Below are 7,347 nucleotides of genomic sequence, written 5' to 3'. Positions count from 1 at the left end.
ATTCTTAAGGCTTCTAAGTCTCAAGCATTAGTGGCAAATCAAGGGAACAAAGGAAATCAAGGAAAGGACAACTCAAACAAGAAGAAATGGCAATCAAAGCCTAAGGACAAAGCATCATCTTCTCCACAACAAGGAGATTCATCCTCTTCCAAGAGGGATAACTCACCAAAGAGGGAGAGACCTACTTGTGCCTATTGTAAAAAGTTTGGTCATTAGGAGCGTCGTTGCCATTCTAAGAACATTGATGAGTTCACACATATCCTCAAAAAGCATAACATTGATTTGCCTAATGTCTACAAGAAGGATGTTTCATCAACTTCCACTTCCTCGCATTCAAAAGGAAAAGGGAAATCATTCATGGCTTCTACAAGTGGGAAGACTCACTCTTTTTGGACAAGAAAAGGAAAAGCTCTTTGTGCTACTACCAGTCATGATTCAGAGAGATGGCTTCTAGATTCAGGGGCTTCTCATCATATGGCATCTTTGCAATCTATGTTCTCTACATTTGAGGCTTGCACCATGCCGTAGATTTTGATGGGAAATCATACATACATGGATGTGATTGGGAAATGATCTATTTCCATTAGGGATAACTCCTTCAATGATGTGTTGTGTGTACCCCACTTGACAAACAATCTCCTTTCCATTTATCAAACCACACATGGCGCAACTAGGAGAGTTGTGGAGTTCACACCTGAGTTAGTTTTCATTAGAGACTTGGAGACTAGAGCTATAATTACAACTGGGGTGGTTGATCATGCATCTCAGTTATACTCCTTATTAGATTTTGTTGATGATGATGATTTCACATTTGATGATTCTACACATGATGATCACACTTCTTGTGATGGTTCAGATTTTAGGGAGAACTTTGGGCACTTGAACTTGGGGATTCTCACATGTGACCCCATTCTTGAGCCTTGTATTTCATCTTCTCATATTGTTATCACATCACCTATTGCACCTGATGATGCAGATAGTGTGATAGTTTTGCCTTCATGTGATTCAATGCAACAGGATATTCATTGTCTTCTAGCTTCAGATTCATGGGATGATTACTTGACAGACATTGCAGGTTTGTTTGTGGAATCCTACATTGTAGATTTGGGAGACATCATTGATGATATTCATCTTCTCTTTGATGAAGGTGGTCTTTCTTTGATTATTGCAAGGGAACACTCTGACCCTCTTGTTCATTCTCTACATGATAATTCTTTCGAGGTTGACATGATTGTGGATACTTATGTACAACAGTTGGAGGAGGTCTCTTTATCTTTTGAGGAGACATGTGAGTCTTTGGATATTTTTCTGCAATCATCTCCACTAGATCTTGGAGTGCCTTTTTTAGCAGTGTGGCATACTTTACCACCTTTGGAGGGGGTATCTTTTAGCATCGACATGGGGACACTTGAGCAATTTTCAGAGATTCCTTTCATCATGAGTTTCTTTTATACATCTTCCCTTCATGATTGGGGAGACTTCATCGATACACCTTTGGTTTTGTTTCTTCCTAAGGGGAGGAATGTTGTTCAACATTCATGGAGTAGTTTCTTCATACATCGAGCTTCTATCATTGGTGCAGATTCCACATTGAGGGGGGGATTCCTAGCTTCTCTTCTTCTCTCATATGGGGGGGGACTTTTTCCTCACATGGGGTTTTGTTCCTCACATTCTTCTATGAGAGTTATCTTGTATAACTTTCATCTCTCTTTTGGGAGAGGTTTTTTTCCCATTGGGTTTTTCTCTCTTTCCCTGCTTTGTGAGAGATTTCATTGCATTGGTTTTCATGCATTTGCATTTGTACATGGGTACCTAACATGGCCTAGTAGTCGGGACCCATCTTGCACCGCTTAGTTGCATTGTAGACTTAAGTGCATTCCCCTAAGTTGCACTTAAGGGGGGCTGTTGGTGTAAATAATTATTCATCTTGGATATTATTATACCTTACTTAAGTTTACTTAGGAAATGCATTTTATAGTAGTTTGGGTATGAGACACTTGGGTGTTTGTACCACATTGGGATAGTGTGTGTAGGAGAAATTCCACCTTTTATGGTGTTAATCTTGTTACTACTTTATCATATCCACTTATTTTGGAGTGATAATTCCACCTTCGGTGGGTGATCCACCTCATGTAGAATATTTTATTGTTTCTCCTACCTACCCACACCTATTTCCTACCTACCCTTGTTTCTTATTGAGCCACATGTCATGTTTGTGTACTCACATATCCATATAGCCTTGCCTATATAAGTAGGCTCATATTCATTGTAACAACAACTATTGATCATTTTCTATTGATGAGAATACAGTTTATTTTTGTCCTATATTGTGTCTCTATTTTGTACATTTCATTGAGCTCTTGATCTTGGCAAAATCTCACAATATTATCAATCATCAAATAACATTGAGAAAGGTCATATAATGACCTAATGTGGTTGCATACATGAGTTGTATCTTCTTTCTTCCTTTAACTTTTCATCTTGCCTCATAGGCCTACATAGTTGTTAGCATTTGATGAAATTTTTTGGGGGACTAGGTGAAACCTCATACAAGTGGAGACCCTTGAGGTATACCATATGAAAAGATCATCTTGCACCAACATTTCTTTAAGGGAAAAAGAGATTAAACTATGAGAGTGGAGGGAGATAATTGGGGTAAATTGAACGTGGGACATGGAAGAATTTGTCGAACTCATGTGTATTTATGGGAAATTGGAAGATAAAATAATTTATGGGAAAAATATGTATATTATGTGGTATTGGGTAAATGTATTAACGATATCTCATGATATAAGGGATTTTATTGTATGTGGGATAGGAGAATCATTGTGAACAAGAGGCACTATAAAAGTATGTGCAAAAATAGGTGGGGTAGTAGAACATAAGAGAAACTAAATTATGATGATGTTGTTTCTAGATTAAATTATGTTTAGTTTTTTTTATCAATGTTTCGGATCACACTTGGGAGCCATCATCAGGATGAAATAGATCCAAAGGAATCAAAATGTCTTCACTATTGGAAGTGCTCAAATTTGTAAGTGTGCCTACATAGTTTTATTTCCTCATATTAAAATCCACATGGGACCACTAACTTAGTATTCTTTCTTAGTTTATGCAGGGCTTATCCTTAAGTGTAATTACTATATTTTCTAAGAGAGTCCTTTTTAGGGATTAATTATGTGGCCTTGCTTAAGCGTAATGCATCTAGGATAATGTTGGTAAATTGTATGGGCACTTAATCAGGCATTCTCTATATATTTATCCATATGTTGAAATCTTTAAGCCTATATTGTTAAGAAATTTGTAGTTACATTATATAAATGATTGAGATAAATTATTAGTCATAGAGTTATATTACATGGTTATAGTTCAATTGGTTAAGTTTTAGATTTATTGGGTTCCTTAAATAGGAAGAGATGGTTTATGTGGTTTACTATATTTTATTGAAATTTAATTAAATTAAGATTTGGGCATAATATTTGGAGATTAGAAATTAATAGCAAATGACATCATATAACAAGTAAAATTAGTGAACAAGAGGAGATGCTAGACTTATATTTGAATCAATGAATTTTACTAATGCATTGCTTGATCTTGATGAGGAAAGAATTAAGTGTGGTAAGAACTTCAATGAAATCTCGAAAACAATTCAAATGGGATGGAAAACCAATCTTACGTATACAAGTGGGGACAAAACAAACTAAAATAAAGGGTGAACTCTAGGTATGCATAGGTAGTAAGTTATATAGAATTAAATGTTATTTGGCTAAGGAAAAATTAGGTGGACTAACTAAAGGGTTAAATTCAATTTGCATGATTTTATGCCCTGTGATAATGTGTTTGAATTTCTATAATAAATTAGATAGTTGTTATCAACTAGTTTATGGAATTAACCATAGTAAGGTTATTAACAAAGTTATTATTATGATGTACTGACTATGCAAATAATTTGCATGTAAAAAAGTGGTAACCAATATTCAAGGTTTAGTGCCAATGGGGGAGAAGGAGAATCATCAAAACACTATTGATGACTTCAATTTTAAAGAGATAAATTATGATTTAATGTTCTAGAAAGAGTTCAAATTTTAAGTTTTTATTAGTTATTGTATCTTGAAATATGAGTCAAGGTTGCTATTTGTTATTATTTATTTAAGTGCTTGGGTAGGAGATTCCTAAGTCTTGTTACAATTCAAGTGCATATTTTAAATTGGGTCAAAAAAATGGGTTATAGTTCTTGTCTTTTGTATTATTTTAAGATTTCAAGTACCCTAGGTATGTACCTAAGGTTAGGTATGCCATGGAACATTTATTTTACTTTTCTATTGAGTTTTAAAAAAAATTGGTGGCTACGATGGATGAAAATGGAATCAGGTAGATTAGGTCCTAATCCCACTTTCATTCATACATTGGAATAAAAAAGAGCCTAAGGAAGTGATTCACTTTGACTTACTCTTATGAAAGAGATTCAAGGAATAATTTTAGGGTTTTTTATTCCTTTACTGATATAAAAGGGAATGAATCAAATGTGAGAGAATGAAAAACTAAGCTATTCGAATGAATGAAAACAACTAGAACAATAGCACTAACAGTCTAATACAAAGATGAATCTGAAACACAGAGTAAGAATATAGAAATGTGAATCTGATTTGTACCTGATGCTGAAAACCAAGCCTAAACTGACTAGACTGGGGCACTAGGCACTCTTATCCTAGTGACTGAACTAAGGCGGAAATTACTAATCTAAAAAAAAGAGGTGGCCTTAGTTTTGTCTGTCAAATTTGCAACTTAATAGGGGAGGACCAAGGTGTGTTCAGTCTGGTCTCTGAGGTTTAGGGCATGGGCACTCTGGTCCTTGAGATCTAGATCTTGATTAAGATCCTCCATAACTTTCCCGCTTTGACGAAAACCTACAACTACGCCTGCAAGCTAGAAAATGTTGTGTTTGTGGCTATATAGGGTTTTTCCTTAATCAAACTCCATGTTTTGGTGATTTCCACCTCCACAAATAGCCAATGGGTATGTGTAGGATCATGGTGTGCCAAAACAGGCCCTTAAGTGGCAATGAAATTTCAGAAAATTAGAGTTATGCAACTTGACATGAAAATTTGAATAAGTTGTCAACATTATTTTTAAAATATGTAAGAAGAGAATATATAGAAAATTTAATGTAGTTTCTAAGCTACTAGTTGTTTTTTGGGAAAAAAAAATCCTATTTGATGAAAATTTCAAATTTCAATTTAGTGGTACTAAAATTTTAGGAAAAAAATAAGAAGTAGACGTATGTCACAATCAAATCTTAATATTTTTTTATAATATTTATAATATAAGTATTAGACTCATGTCTGAATGTGATACATTTTTTTTATTTTTTTTTTTATAAATTAAATAATTATTTATGAATTTTTTACTACAGCTTTTCAGAAATTCAAAAACTCCTACGTCTGACCACCTTAACTTGGTCAAAACTTTATGAAATTTAATTTTTTTTATTTTTCCCTATATTAGATGAAGCATAGGATGTGACACATGTTTCGGTTTCAAAAAATGTTATACCATTTGAAAGTTATGAGTATTTTTCAATCAGTATATCAATCAGGACTATTGTCAAAATTCAATTAGAAAATAAATAATTATTATTTATTAAAGTCAAAACAAGACAAACCTTATATTGTTGGAAAGTTGGGAACGTCTTTAAAAAACCCTTTTCGTTTTATCAATTTTGGTTACAAAAAAAGTCATCAGCCACCAGTGTAAAGTCTGGAAAATCAAGGAATACTGAAAAACACATTTTTTCAGTTGACTTTCTAGGCTTGTCACTTCCAAACCAAATACCAAAGCATTCCCGAGCCTAAATTGGAAATTTTAAAATTTGTCTACAAAAATCGGATATCGGATTTTATTCGATATCCGATTTCAATACAAAAATTTGCGGTCCCCAAAAAATTTCCCGTTGCCGCCATTTATTTCGTAAACTGCCACATGGCAGAAATCCGATATCCGATTAAATCGGATATCAGATTTTATTAGTCATATTTTTTAGAGAGAGAGAGGGGGAGAGGGAGAAAGAGAGAGAGAGGGAGAAAGAGAGGAGGAGAGGAGGAGAGGGAGAGAGAGAGAAAGAGGGAGAGAGGGAGAGAGAGAGAGAGAGAGAGGAGGAGGAGGGAGGGAGAGAGAGAGAGAGAGGAGAGAGAGAGAGATAGAGAAAGGAGGAGGAGGGAGGGAGAGAGAGAGAGAGAGAATATGACCCCTAACGACACAATTTGGTGTCTTAAGGGGTCCTATGGTGTCGTTAGGGGTCATATGGTGTCTTGGGACACCATAGGACCCCTTAAGACACCAAAGCATGTCATTAGGGGTCATATGGTGTCCCAAGAACCCTTATGACCTCTTAGGACATCATATGACCCCTAATGACACCATATTGGGTTGCTTTGGGTCATATTGTGTCCTAAGGGGTCCTATGGTGTCCCAAGACACCATATGACTCCTTGGGACACCATAGGACCCCTTAAGACACCAAAGCATGTAGTTAGGGGTCATATGGTGTCCCATGAACCCTTATGACCTCTTAGGACACCATATGACCCCTAATGACACCATATTGGGTCACTTTGGGTCATATTGTGTCCTAAGGGGTCATATCGTGTCCTAAGGGGTAGAGGTGGAGAGGGAGAGAGAGAGAGAGAGAGAGAGAGAGAGAGAGAGAGAGAGAGAGAGACCATATGACTCCTATGGACACCATATGACCCCTAACGACACCATAGGACCCCTTAAGACACAATATGACCCCTAATGACATGATTTGGCATCTTAAGGGGTCCTATGGTGTCGTTAGGGGTCATATCGTGTCCTAAGGGGTCCTATGGTGTCCGAAGACACCATATGACTCCTATGGACACCATATGACCCCTAACGACACCATAGGACCCCTTAAGATGCCAAATCATGTCATTAGGGGTCATATTGTGTCTTAAGGGGTCCTATGGTGTCGTTAGGGGTCATATGGTGTCCATAGGAGTCATATGGTCTCTCTCTCTCTCTCTCTCTCTCTCTCTCTCTCTCTCTCTCTCTCTCTCTCTCTCCCTCTCCACCTCTCTCTCTCTCTCCCTCTCCACCTCTCTCTCTCTCTCTCTCTCTCTCTCTCTCTCTCCCTCTCTCTCCCTCAACGGGAAATTTTTTGGGGGACCACAAATTTTGTACTAAAATCGGATATCGGATAAAATCCGATATCCGATTTTATCTGATATCCGATTTTTGTACAAAAAACCCAGAAAAAAAGGGTTTGTGGGCCATTCTATAGATTCCAATGGCCCACAGTCTACATATTCTATTTTCTATCAAGGATCA

This window comes from Cryptomeria japonica, chromosome 8 (assembly GCF_030272615.1).
Source record: "Cryptomeria japonica chromosome 8, Sugi_1.0, whole genome shotgun sequence".
NCBI lineage: Eukaryota > Viridiplantae > Streptophyta > Pinopsida > Cupressales > Cupressaceae > Cryptomeria > Cryptomeria japonica.
This window is presented reverse-complemented; position numbering follows the sequence as displayed.